Source organism: Schistocerca piceifrons, chromosome 9, assembly GCF_021461385.2.
Source record: "Schistocerca piceifrons isolate TAMUIC-IGC-003096 chromosome 9, iqSchPice1.1, whole genome shotgun sequence".
Classification (NCBI taxonomy): domain Eukaryota; kingdom Metazoa; phylum Arthropoda; class Insecta; order Orthoptera; family Acrididae; genus Schistocerca; species Schistocerca piceifrons.
This window is the reverse complement of record NC_060146.1, coordinates 21724544-21738935: the sequence shown is the minus strand read 5'-3', so window position 1 is coordinate 21738935 and position 14392 is coordinate 21724544. Positions and strand designations below refer to the sequence as shown.

Genomic DNA, 14392 nt, shown 5'->3' with positions numbered 1-14392 from the left:
TAGAGATGGGATATGAAAAACGATGAAAGAATAGCTGAAGAAAAGGACACAAGAAATGAGAAGAAACTAAAGACGCTATATAGCTCCCACTGAAGAGCAACAGATCACCGCAGTAAATCTGTGGGAAAGATCCATCCGGTGGTGACTGTAACCCTGGGACGACCGCCTGAGACTGGCGCTAGTAACTTTATCGCAGCTGGCGGGCCGCCAAAGGGCCTTATTAGTTCGGCGGCAAATCCTCTAAGATGAGATGCTGCAAGACAGTGGTCATATTCTTCATAACCTCCCATGTCGGCACAAGTACTGTGACTGTAGTTGTATAGTGACAGTTTGAAACGACAATCGGTTAGAGGACTTCGTGTATCCGGTATGGTCTAGTGGCTAGGATACCTGGCTCTCACCCAGGAGGCTCGGGTTCGATTCCCGGTACCGGAAAATTTTACTCCACAAATAGCCGTAGAAAATTTATCAAGTATTCCTTATTAATACGTTTGTTCGTAATGTGCAGTCACTACCTCGAATGAACTCGGCATAAAGCTTTAGAAAGATAAATACAAGGGCGTGTTGCTTATTTGAGACAGCCGCTACAGATCGTATGTCGCCAAGACAAGAAGGGATAGCCATCGCTGCATTGCACATTTTCTACTGCATCCGATCGTATTGGCGAGTCTTTTAATAAATTACACCACCGCCGAAATGCGAAATAATTTCCTAGTTAGCCAAAGTGGGGGTGTCCCGAAAAACATCTAATTTGTAGTTATGACATGAAGTGAATTAGGAACTTAGCGCAAACCGAAATATTCGTGGGAACGAAATTCTTCAATTTCTTCTTCCTTGCGCCATATGTTTAACCGGTGCTCATGCTCACGGAAGCTAAAACATCAATCACACTTACTTATTCTCCACATCACAGGTAGAAGTATTATAGTTTCCTACTGTGACTAAAATAAGCAGTATTATATGGAGATGTATTTAATCTAGAGGTAATGACCCAGACTGTCCTATATACACTATCTGATTAAAAGTGCCTGGACATCCCTATCTAATTCGGAGTTGCCATCAGATATCACGAGAGGCAAACCTGCCACTACAAAAGGAGGCGGAGAGCACTGTGTTGTCACTATTGAAGCAGTAAGAGCAGAATGAGAGAACAAGTGGACTAGTCATTCGCTGGCTGCAGAACAACAAATCCATAACGGGCATTTCAATTCTTCTAAAGCTCCCAACGCCAATCTTTGGTGATGTGATTGTCAAGTGGAAACTCGAAGCAGCAACCACAAGACCACGAAGGCCTCATGTACGGACATCCAACGCCAACCGACCATTGCAGAGTGGGCTTCCAAGAAATGGCACGAAACCTGCGGAAGAAATCCCTCGTGAGTTCCAAAATGCTATCAGCTGGCCAGGCGAGAGTTATAATGAATGGCGTACGATGGACAGGCAGCCTCTCGTAATCCACGCAATTCGGCACTCAACGTCAGCCGACATTTTACAGCAATGTGTACTGCATACAGTTTGGGGACGGTGCTTGCTTATATCAGCATGACTATGCACCCTGTCGTAAAGCAGCATTTGTGAGGCGCTGATTTGTGGACACACAACATTACAGAAATCGACTGTCCTGAGCAGAGCACCGAACTCAACTCAATCGAACACCTTTGGTACGAGTTAGAACGTCTTCTTCCTCCTCCACTATTCACTCTGGTTTCGGCTCTAGAGGAATTATCGATTCCCATTGCTCCACTTACATTCAGACACCTTCTTTAATATGTCTCCAACAGAGTTCAAGGCGTCACACGCAAAGCGTGGACACACCCCATATTAATGTCCGTTAATAGGTGTCCAAATATTTATGATCACATCTTGTAAATCTTAAGTACACGTGAAGACTGCTCGAAAACTGTATAGACTCAACGCTCTTTAGTAGCAGCATTTCGGCTCACTACCGAGTTTATGTAACACTTGTCTACGACAATAAAGTTGCAAAACTCCGACTGTAAGAGTATTTAAGTGAATCAGAATTAATCGTGAAATACGGACACCCTTGAGCAGTTCTGACCCTACCAGTTAATCTTAAGGTGGGGTTTGTCATGTCCGAAAGAATAGATACTATTCTTGATCCCGCAACCGAACAAATACATGACGAAATAAAATAAAATCTGGCAACGGCCGCAACTGGGCACTGAAATGAATTCAATGGTGACAAGTGAGAATTTCTGCCGCACCGGGACTCGAACCCAAATTTATCGCTAAACACGAGCGGTCGAGTTAACGGCTTTGGCTATACGAGCGTGCTTGCGTCCAACACAAATTCTCAACTTGTCACACACTACTTACGTAGCGGCCGCTGTCCATCAAACTCTTTGCTCGCTGCATCAGCTAAATACACGCTACAGTTGAGGAAAGATAGCGCATCAGCGCGGAAATGATCTTAGTCGCAGTCAAGTCGTATATATTTACATATGTGTGCTGTATGTTCATTCGTACATGTCCGAAACTCTTGTCGTTAAGATGCTTGCAGCATCTGATGAGGTCAGTGCAATGCCTTATGTACTTGCTAGAGTACGCTACAATCTTCTGCAAAGATGTTACGCCTGCATTGAATATGATGGGTTCCGTTTTGAACACATTCTATAACATATACTACTGCTGAGTGAAAGATAGCATCAACCTTGCTGAACTGAAGGCACATTGCGTGAACGTTACTGACGTTTTAAAGCGTTCCATGGTTAAGGATTAGTTCCAAGACGATAGGCGCTTATTTCAAAGTTATTGTTTCTGCTCCGCAACAAGCTCCTTCAATTTGGGCGCAACCCTTTCAATAACCATGCATTTTTATGTATTCCGGTTTCCACAATACTTATGTATCACCCCCGGCCCACCAAACTCATTGCTCGCTACATCGGGATACTCTAAAGTGTTGAGCGGAGGTAGTGCAGCCGCACTCAAGTGGCCTTAATCCCCATCAAGCTGTATATATTTATATACACCGATGCGGCAAAGAAACTGGTATAGGCATGCGTATTCAAATGCAGAGATATCTAAACAGGCAGAATGAGATATTTAATACGCAGAAAACGGCGCTGCAGTTGGCAACGCTACAATGTCAGGTTATCAAGATTGAAGTGAGTTTGAACGTGGTGTTAAAGTCGGCGCACTAGCGATGGGACACAGCAGCTCCGAGGTGGCAACGATGTGGGGATTTTGACGTACGACCATTTCACGACAGTATCATGAATATCAAGAATCCGATAAAACATCAAATCTCCGACATGGCTGCAGCCGGAAAAACATCCTGCAAGGACTATCCCACTGACGACTGAAGAGAATCGTTCAATGTCACAAAAGTGCAACCCTTTCGCAAATTGCTGCAGATTACAATGATGGGTCATCAACAAGTGTCAGTGTGCGAATCATTCAACAAAAGATCATCGGTATCCGCTTTTGGAGCCGAAGGCCCTTTCGTGTACCCTTGATGACTTTACGACACAACGCTTTACGCCTCGCCTAGACCAGTCGACACCGACATTGGACTGTTGATGACTGGACAAAACATGTCACCGGGTCGGACCAGCCCCGTTTCAAATTGTGTCGAGCGGATGAATGTGCACGGGTATGGAGACACCCTCATGAATCCATGGACCCTACATGTGGAGCAGCGGATTCTTGACGCTGATGGAGACACTGTAATTGTGTGGGGCGTGTGCAGTTGGGGTGATACGGGGCCCCTGATACGTCTAGATACAACTCTTGTTAGGTGACATGTAGGTAATCATCCTGTCTGACCACCTGCTTCCACTCGTGTCCATTGTGCATTCCGACTGACTTGGGCAATTCGAGCAGGACAATAGGACACTCCACACATCCAGAATTGCTTTATAGTGGCACTAGGAATACTCTTCTCAGTTTAAACACTGCCGTTGGCAACCTAACTCACCAAACATGAATATTATTGAGCATATCTGGGATGCCTTGCAATGTGGTGTTGAGAAGAGATCGCCACCCCTCGTAATCTTACAGATTTATGGACAGCCAAGCACGATTCATGGTGTCAGTTCCCTCCGGCACTACTTGAGGAATCAGTCGAGCCCATGCGATGTCGAGTTGCGGCCTTCTGCGTGATGAATGCGAAGAAACGGTTTTAAGCGAATCAAATAAATAAAAATTGCATTCTTGCGATGAATCTGGAAACTCGCTTGCAAAAATCTAGCGTCATTCGCATTTACGCGTAAAAAACTCGATTTTTGTGAGTTTTTTCGCGCACCACTTCTGTGTTTCCAACTTGGGGTCAACTTTTGTAAGAAGAAGACAAATACGTATAATTAATGGTCGACCTGTTGTTTTGTGAAAACTTTATTCTTTGCCACGATATGAACAACACATTTGAAAGACAATGAGAAACCTATACTGAATCAGTCGTCGCCTGTGAATATGTCAAGATGTTTCGATTTCAGCGTTTTCGAAGCAGTTGGATAAGTCGAAAAACTAGTTCCTTTCTTTTACATCCCTAACTCTGCCCAGAACATTTTCGCCTTTTTTGTGCTACAACAGGAGCACTACCATAATTTTGACAGTAGACCGCCAAAGCTTGACACACGATGGAGACTTTTGTTGATTGTGATCTGATACGGGTTTTTTTATTGTATTTCGAATCATGTTGCTTATATAGTTCACAAAACAGCAAAACGGCCATTAATTAGCTGCGTTTGTCTACTTCCTTACATAATTTCTACCAATAGGCACAAGTTCAAAACGTGAAAGTGGAGCGCTTAAAAACTCTCCAAAAACATATCATTTACACTTAAAATCAGAATAATTTACATCGTTGAAAGCGAGTTTTCAATCTTATCGTAAGAATACAGTTCTTATTTATTTGATTGACTTTAAACCATTTCCGCGCATTCAGTTCACGTAAGAACGAAGTTTAAGAGCGACATTAAGCGCAATTTTAAACCAATGTATCTTGACGACGGATAAAAATTTATGGATAAAAAGTTTCGTTTTGACTTTATCAATTTACCACCTTCGTGTATAATTTGAACTTACTTGTACAACATGAAGTATAGAAATGGCGCGCTTCAAAAGCCTCCCAGGAAACCATAAACCGCCGTATCTCGACAGCGGATAAGGATTATTTTATGAAAAAAGTTTGGTTTTCTCTTTATCCATTTATCTACCTACTTGCGAAGTTGGAAACCGATTATTACTAGTTTAAAAGTATAGAAATGTTCCGCTTGAAGAGCCTCCCAGAAAAACATGTTTTTTGCACATAAAATCCGAACTGTGGACAGACAGAGATTGATTTCAATCACATTAACTTTTTTTCAAAAGGAATTAATCGATTTGTAAAATTTCTCTGGGGGCCAGTTCTGGTTCATCGTTCAAACCTTGCTTAACATAGCTACAGTAAGATAGATGTGCACGTCTTATGCAAAGTATGCGATAGTGAAGATACATGCATCCTAGATTTTAATGACACTTTGTATCATATTGGATGAGTTGACAAATGCCCTGTTGGATGACATGATGTATCATGTTACACGACACCACACGGGAGTAGTGGAACAAGACGATTTCTGGCGCATTTTGTTAGTTCGGGTTGCAGACATCAGGTGCAGGAATGCACTCAGTGGCAAATCTGTTAAGCGCTTTTCCATACCAGCCTATTGTTCTCCTTCGATTGACAGGTACTTAACCTATTCTTCTGCTAAGTGGTTTTCCACATTGCTTCACTTAACGTATTGGCTTCCCTACACCCTCCCCTTCCCCTAACGCCCTCCCCCCTCTCTGCTGCTGGTACATTTACAGGTCTGAGTTATTGGAATAGGACCCCTCTCATTCTTATCAATTTGATTGACTACTTAATTAAATTGATCAATTAATTAACCTCTCTGGTGGGAAAGTGCCACACCCCTGTGCCACGCCCCCCCCCCCTCGGCAGGAAGTTCAGATTCCATCACAATGCAACCTCTACTAACCTAAGAAAATGGCGGGAAAGAAAAGCACCTCCACTAACGTAAGTCATCCAACCACTACCTCTTCCTAGGAATTGGCAGGAGAAAGACTCAGTTGATCGATCATTTGGAGGATATTCGATTGATCTATATGGAATACTGTTTAAACAATTCAGACAATGTATTGAATATATGGAAAGTGTATATTGTTTACTTATAAAAAAAACAGTTTGTGGGGGTTGGATTTCTCCTGCTCATCATTCTCTGCTGTTTAGAAACATTTCGGTCTTGCAAGAGGCAATTATGTGGGGCAAACGTATTGCAGAACTTAATGTTCGGCACTGTACTCCAGGTTTCTTAACCTAATGTTTGGCCCTTTGTCACCACTTAATCTATTGTTCTGTTAAGTGGTTTTACATGTTACCGCTATTATACCACCTTTGATACGAAATTAAGTGGTTAGTTATCTCCTCCATCAACTTTTGTTACACTTTTCGAATTTCACATGCTTTTGAACACCATTTCTGGCGCATCCTTCTGTGTCACCCACACCTTTAAACTATTTTACTGCATCTTACCTAAAAATTATTCAAATTAACGTACTGTTTGGCACATAACCTGCGCTTATGCTCCATGTCACCCACTCACGCAATCCCTCCCATTAACTACTGTATCGCTAACACCACATTGATATAAAAAAAATTATGGAAATTAATTAAATTGGTATTCTTCACATGTCTGGTAGTTTTCCCTAATTCACAGCATCCTATTGGTTGGTGAAATCGATGGAATATAGTTTAAACAAAAGATTGCTAATAAAAAACATATCCCACCACTGGACGCCGCAGCCACTGCCGGAGGCAAGCCAGCGAGAGCCATTGCTATCACACCACTGCAGGTGAAAGCAGGGTCTATTTTCGAGTATACAGTTAGAATTCTTCGAGTGTTATAGTGACGTCTCAGAACTCCAAGGCACGCTCATGCGATGATGCATAGCTGTGGTACAGTCCAGCACTGAGAGAGATGTTCCAATGCTGCCCAGAATAGCACAGGGTGCAATGTTCCTAGCGATCCTTTCGCCACTGTTTTCTGCAGACGAGACTTTCAGTGGTAAAATTATTTTGCACAGATTGCTAAATTGCACTCACAGTTAAACACCGCAAAAGTTATCTACAGATCATCAAATAGATGCAAGGCTCACAAGAATATTGAAAGCCAAAGCTGCTACAGTCTGACAACGATCGATGTACAGGTAATCTCTCCTCTTGATGGCCTTGGTTCTAGAACTAATCTCAGTATCTATAGCGAACTCTCGCAAACTGCATAGTGTCCCATAAATACTTAATGTGCGCTTTTGTAGGAGTTTTAGTGATGGCTTGTATGCATGGAAATTCTTGCACTAACAGAACCTGTGTACGAAAATAGCGCAGAAAAACGTGGCAGCTCGTCCATCACGTGTTACCCTTCCTGCTTTCAACCTAAGCAAACGTTCTCACCGCTAAAAGCCAATGCATGCTCACGAGAACACTGTTAATCATAAAAGCATTCTTGTTGTTTGGAAAGAGAGCACTCCCTAAGCACAGACGGGGAAATCAGAACAATTACGCAAACAGAATTTGAAGCACTGTCTTAAAGAAGAGAAAAAAATGGCCGCAATTTTCGATATCCTACAGCTACAGGTCTCGAGATGTCCTAATCCCACAGTGGCAGATAAGTGACGGGAATCCCCACCAGAGATGGATGGTCTGCTTCAACTGTTCTTTCAATACTTGCTTTCTGATAACTTTCCGTACATACCTTGTCTCCATCTTGTTCGAATCAGTTTGTAGACGCTCCTACGTCCCGGCACAAAGGCTGTCTTGTGAATGAATCTAGCATTATGATCGGTGTTGTGGCGTAACAAGACAGCTACGCCACACTGAAGTAGCCGAAAGGCACGCGTAATCTCACGTAGGCTAGATAGAGGTCTGAAACAGGATACGTAATGAATGGTAGCAAGAAAAGTACGTAGCTGCTATTATACTTAACTTTTAATCCTTGTTGTATACATCGTTCTTGATGAGACATTTCATACGATAACTATCAAACTATGTAAGGCTAACGGCGCCTTGCTAGGTCGTAGCCATGGACTTAGCTGAAGGCTATTCAAACTATCTGCTCGGCTAAAGAGCGATGCTTCGTCAGTGTAGTCGCTAGCAATGTCGTCCGTACAACTGGGGGCGAGTGCTCTTCCATATCTCGAGACCTGCCTTGTGGTGGCGCTAGGTCTGCGATCACACAGTGGCGACACGCGGGCCTGACATGTACTAATGGACCGCAGCCGATTTAAAGCTACCACCTAGCAAGTGTGGTGTCTGGCGGTGACACCGCATTCGGCTCTTATTGGCTCAAATGGTTTAAATGGCTCTGAGCACTATGGGACTCAACTGCTGTGGTCATAAGTCCCCTAGAACTTAGAACTACTTAAACCTAACTAACCTAAGGACAGCACACAACACCCAGTCATCACGAGGCAGAGAAAATCCCTGACCCCGCCGGGAATCGAACCCGGGAACCCGGGCGTGGGAAGCGAGAACGCTACCGCACGACCACGAGATGCGGGCTCGGCTCTTATTGAATTTACCCGCCGATTTACTGACGCCAGCGGTGTGGAAGCATCGTCAGCCTGTTTTCCTTCTGCAGATGAGTCTTTCAACGGTTATGTCGATGTAGTAAACATACAATCCGTATCCTACGCGATACAAAATCACCTCTTTTACATCCGGATGTTCTCGGTGAATCGAAGTCACTCTCAGAACCGACGTGCAAAGACTGGCCCGTTTCCCCCTCGATTGTTGTGCGTGGATCTAGCCTGTGGAAGACACGTTTGCAGGTTCTCAGGTCTTGAGAAACAGGTTATTTGACTTTGTAAATTGTAGGGATTATTCTGAATCTGTTACATCACCAACATCAGTATTCCCCCCCCCCCCCCTGCGATTCTCTGTGGCCTTTTAGGTACAAATATACACGCAAAAAATTGTTGAATTCACCTTTGTATATATTTTATAATTAACTAAAGTATTTCGTGTATTTGGCCTACATCTGTAACTGTATAACTACGATATTTACCATTTTCTAGTTTTTTGGAAGCACTATGACACAAATCAGAACAATTCGGTTACAATGTTTACTGAGTTTTTACCTGGGCGCCACCGACGGAAGTGAGTACCACAGGTCACTGGTGCCAACAACGACTTACGGAGAAGTCAGTGTTACGGTATGTGGAGGCTTTTTGCCGTTGCACTGCGTACAGCAGAAGTACATTTCGGAGACGATGATAGCTTGTATGATCTGGCGATGCAACTTGTCATAAAGCAGTATCTGTGAAGCGATGGTTTGTGGACAGTAACATTCCAGACAGAGAATGGCCTGCTCACAATACCGACCTGAACCCAATGAACATCTCTGAGACGAGACAGATCGGCGACTTCGTTTCAGATGCCAGAGTGCAACATGACTACCTTCTCTGGTTTTGGTTCGCAGTAAGAATGGCCTACCACACATCATATTCATTCGTGTCAACTATTAGGTGTTCGTGCACTTTTGTTCAAAACGTGCATGTACAGTGTGATCGTAGGCTTCTGTGGCCATTGCCACAATCAATAAAATTTTTGTTGGTTTGTGACTGCAGTGTCAATATGTAAAACTACCGACGTTTCGATCACTGTTGCAAGTGACCTTCTTCAGGGTGTTTTTGTTTACTGCTGAATGAGGAAACTGTTTCTTATATACCTGCAGACGCGGCTGTTATCTAATTCTGATAGGCTGTTAAGGATGGAGGGGAGGGATGTTGGACGTTTTGATTGGTGTTTGCACTACCGCTTGTGATTGGTGTAAATCGGCGAATGGAAAGCCAGGCGGCAGTTGTGACGTGTCGTCGTTTTCCTGCCTTCTAGCGCCGGCTGAGGCGCGCCAGTATTCTATGTAACTGCGGCCGCTGCGGTCTGCCCCGCGACTGTGTGTACTGCTTCACGTGAGCTGTCCTACCGTAACGCTGTTATTGCTGCCAGCCCAGCCGTCAGAGGTCGACACACGTCTTCTCTGTTCATGTTGGCGCGTTGCTTGGCTATTTGAATTGCCTCTTTAATCTTCCTCCTGAAACTAAGAGGCTGTTTCGCCGGTTCGCGAGCTTCAGCAAAATCAATCTGTTTACCGCACTCATCCTGGTGTTCTGTTATCGCTGACTTGGTGTGTTGTTTCAGTCCGATATATCTTTCGTGTTCACATATCCGTCTGCTGATGGGTTTTTTCTATTCGTATTGTCCCAAAACCACTGGAAGCGAGAATGGACTTGAGGTTTTGTGGTTCCCCTCTAGGTGTTCCTTATCGCTGATTCTGTAAGCCCTCTTGGTTAAAGTGTGCCGGGCGGATTGCTTCAGCGTAGGGTCATGATGGAAGAAGACATGTAGGTACCAGTCAGTACCGGTTGGCATCCTATATACTCGATGTCCCAGTTGACCATCAGCTTTTCTGGAAACTTCCACGTCGAGGAAAGCCAGCACCCCACTCTTTTCTATCTGCATAGCGAATTGGATTCCGTTGTGTTGCTGGTTGCGGTGTTGGTGCAAATTTCTTAGCTGGTTGCGGTGTTGGTGGAAATTTCTTAGATCTTCCTCCCCGCGTGGCCAGATAACGAAGGTTGTCGTCAACATATCCCAGTCAACATTCTAAGCGTAATGGTGCCGACTGGAACGCTGTTTCTTCAAATGCTTCCATGAAGATGTCTGCTGCAAGAGGCGAAACAGGGAAGCCCATACCTACACCATCTGACTGTTCATAGAATTCCCCTTGCAACCTGAACGAGGTGGTCGTTCAACAGCGGCACACTAGCTCGCAGGTACTGGGTGCCATGCGTTCCTCTAAGATGTTCATGATGTCTTGTACTGGTACAGTCGAGAATAAAGACTTCACGTCGAAGACCATCAGGTCTGTAGTCGAGATACGCTTTTCTTTTAAAAGTTCTACAAAATGGGTGGAGTGCTTAACGTACGAATTTGTGTGACTTGCTACATCTCGGAGCTTTGGAGCCAGTTGCTTCGCCAGACTGTGCGTCGGTCGTAATCATAATCTTCCGTGTCCAAAACAGCGGTCGCGTTTCCCTTGTCCGCTCCTGTTATTAATAAATGAGAGCTGTTCTTCAGTTCGCAGATAGCATGACGTTTCTCCTTGTTGATATTTTGTTTCGGAGGTTTTGCGTGAGTCAGAACCCGTAATGTTTCTTGTCTAATGAATTTTGACACGGCCAGAAGATTCATCCCATAAGTTCCACAGGCACCAGGAATAAATGGTGTACTGAAGGTCCATGAACAGGCCTTACGACAGATTGTGAGTACCATTAATTCACCGGCGTACAGTCTAGCAAAGGAAATGGCTCCAAAGCTCCGACATCTTGTAGAACTTTTAAAAGAATGACACCATTCTTGCATCCACAGATAGTATAAGCTGGTATTTACTCACTTAGAATATGAATTAAATACATTTTATTTTGCGTTGTTCTCGTTTCATTATATTTTCAATATTCTGTTTTATTTTTAATTTAATATTAACAATGGTTGCTGTTAAAATAAGTTATATTTAAAATACGAAGCATAATACGTCCAAATAACAGGTCTACCATTCATGGCAACAAAATGATGTGTGTCCACACGTAGAACAGGTAAACGATACATAGTTGCGTATGGCAAGATGAAGAAACGAATCCCCGCAAGGAAAAAAATATGAGAAGCATTGACTTCAAAGACTGTAGGCAGAACTACCGGAAGAACAGCATTCCTGCCGTTTACACGCTCGCTTGACCATAGTTTGCAGCTGTAAGACATTTTGCTCGCATTCAGGAGGTTCTCGGTTGAAATCCCTGGCTCTCCGTCGAAACTGAAGAATTGTTTTTGTTGTGGTCTTCCGTCAGAAGGCCGGAGTGATGCACCTGTGCACCACAGACTGCCCTGTCCACACGTCTTCATCTTCATCGCCGCATAACCACTACAACCTACGTCCATTTTAACTTGCTTGCTGTATTTCATGCGTAGGACTGTCTTCGCAATTTTTGTCTTCCACACTTTCCTCCACCACAAAATCGACGCCTCCTTCACTCCTCAGGATGTGTCCCATCAACCGATCCCATCTTACAGTCAAGTTGCACTACAAATTTATTTTTCCCAATTCGATTCACTACCTCCTCATCTTTTATTCAACTCAATGTTCAATTTTCAATCCAATCTTCAAAACTATTCTGCAACACCGTATTTCAATAGCTTCTATTCACTTCCTGTCTGAATTCAAAAATGGCTCTGAGCACTATGGGACTCAACTGCTGAGGTCATTAGTCCCCTAGAACTTAGAACTAGTTAAACCTAACTAACCTAAGGACATCACAAACATCCATGCCCGAGGCAGGATTCGAACCTGCGACCGTAGCGGTCTTGCGGTTCCAGGCTGCAGCACCCTTAACCGCACGGCCACTTCGGCCGGCTCTTGTCTGAATTGTTTACTGTCTTGCTCTTATGTTTGTTCATATTCTTCATTCCCTTTTCAACTCATTGTCCATTCCATTCCATTCTACTACTCATACAAGTCCTTCGCTGTCTCTTATAGAATTACAGACTCAAGGCATACGTCAAAATTTTCAATTCTTCTCTCTCAACTTTACTTCCCTTTTGCATTCTTCTCCTTTGTTTCGTTTACTGTTGCTCACTGTGAAGATTGAATAACATGGTTTCACTAAATCGGTCACAGTGCGAGGTGCCAGGGCTAGCAGTGTATTTAACACTAAATTCTTCTAGAATCTTCATATATAAATGATGCTCTAAGCCCCCCCTATTCTAACTTCGACTTTTGCTGTTGCACTTGGATTAAAAAGAAATGCGAACTGACTGTAATCGACCCTGCAAGTGGAGTAGAAAAGAGTTTGGCACCTGCAATAATTTAATTTGATAAATAAGTTAAATAAAGGAAAGTTTCATTAATGTAGTGAGAAATGAAAGGGTTGCTCTACCGATTAACAGAATGAAAGTTCTGTCCAAAATAACAACATGATTTATAATGACTAAAATCAAAATAATAAACAAAACACATGAAACATTTACAATACATCAAATTGGCTCAGATTGGATACTCAGATAAATGCTGTGAAGGTGAAGTTGTCCCTAAACTAGATTGTGACATTTATGACGAAGTGGTATGTGGAGCCAATTCCTTGCAACTCAAATCTTAAGAGAAACACCCAGCCAACCCAACATTAATTGCTGCTACAGTAGTGAGAACTCAGGCAATGAACATCCAAGACAGAACCATGTAAGAAAAGACGAACAGGCGCACTCTGCTGAGCTCTGGTTATCACAGTGCAAATTCCCTAATCTGCCGGTGCTGCGGACATACATTACCAAGCTGTCTTCTTAACTGCAAGGACACGATCTGGCGTACCGGAAGCGATGGCTGGTTGCTTCGACGTCCCGTCGTGGTGATGATAATGTCGCGAGTATAGCCCGAAACAAATTGTCCTGGTCTGGTGGTTCCAGACTAAAGACCTCGTATCAATACAAATGCGCCTCTGAGGAAGACGAAGAAGGCTCGCCACACAATCACTGATGGTACAGTGATTGATTTTAACAAGCGAAGTCACACAGTAACTCCGATACAGTCAACCTTAGCCAAAACTGCCCAAGACAGATAACATAGGCCGCTTGTACGCAGAACGCTCAATTGCCAACTGTACTCGGAAAGTTACGTTGAAGTCGAAACTTCAGCAACTTCCTCAAACAGTTACAATCAAATAAAAGTATATTAGACAGACAATTGAAGGCAGGCTGTCCAGAGCAGCCAGAGCTCAGTCTTGTAACCTACTCCGACCGAAAGGCGAGAGCCGACTCCCACAAGAGCACCCGTACAAACCGAACACAGAACATTCCCACCCCCACGACAGTGGCCGTGGTTAAACGTTCCTATCAGCAACTCGAAAACCGGCGGAAAATTCCACTCTATTGCCGAAGCACTACCATTCCACCAATGGAGATTCTTGGCGCCAATTTCTGCGCCGATTTTGCTACGTCACGGAGCTATGCCCTGAACAAGCCAATCACAGTTACGATTTTGCAGAAAACGCGGGAATTATTCCGCCAAGACTGCCTGGCAACACAAGTCATTCCCACGCCTGGCTGGTAGCCCGCCAGAAAGTGTTTTCGCTAAGTTTCTGCGAAGTAACAGAATCTCTGGCCCAACCGCTCCTTCAGGCCCCTGCGGGCGTCTCCGCCGCTCTTATGACAATGTCAGCGTCTGGAAAGCATCCACTCGACTCCCTCACACCCATCGGCTTAACACTTTCAAGGTCAGCAGAACCCTGCTGTCAACAGACCACCCGGGTGACGAGAGATGCTGCGTGGGAAGTCCGCGTGTGAAGAAATATC

At 44.0% G+C, this 14392-nt stretch overlaps 1 non-coding gene across 1 annotated transcript; it reads left to right on the top strand.

Moving 5' to 3' along the window:
- The first annotated feature begins 363 nt into the window (after positions 1–363).
- On the top strand, positions 364–435 carry Trnae-cuc. Its single transcript has one exon. It is a non-coding gene; the product is annotated as a tRNA-Glu (tRNA).
- Positions 436–14392: the final 13957 nt, after the last annotated feature.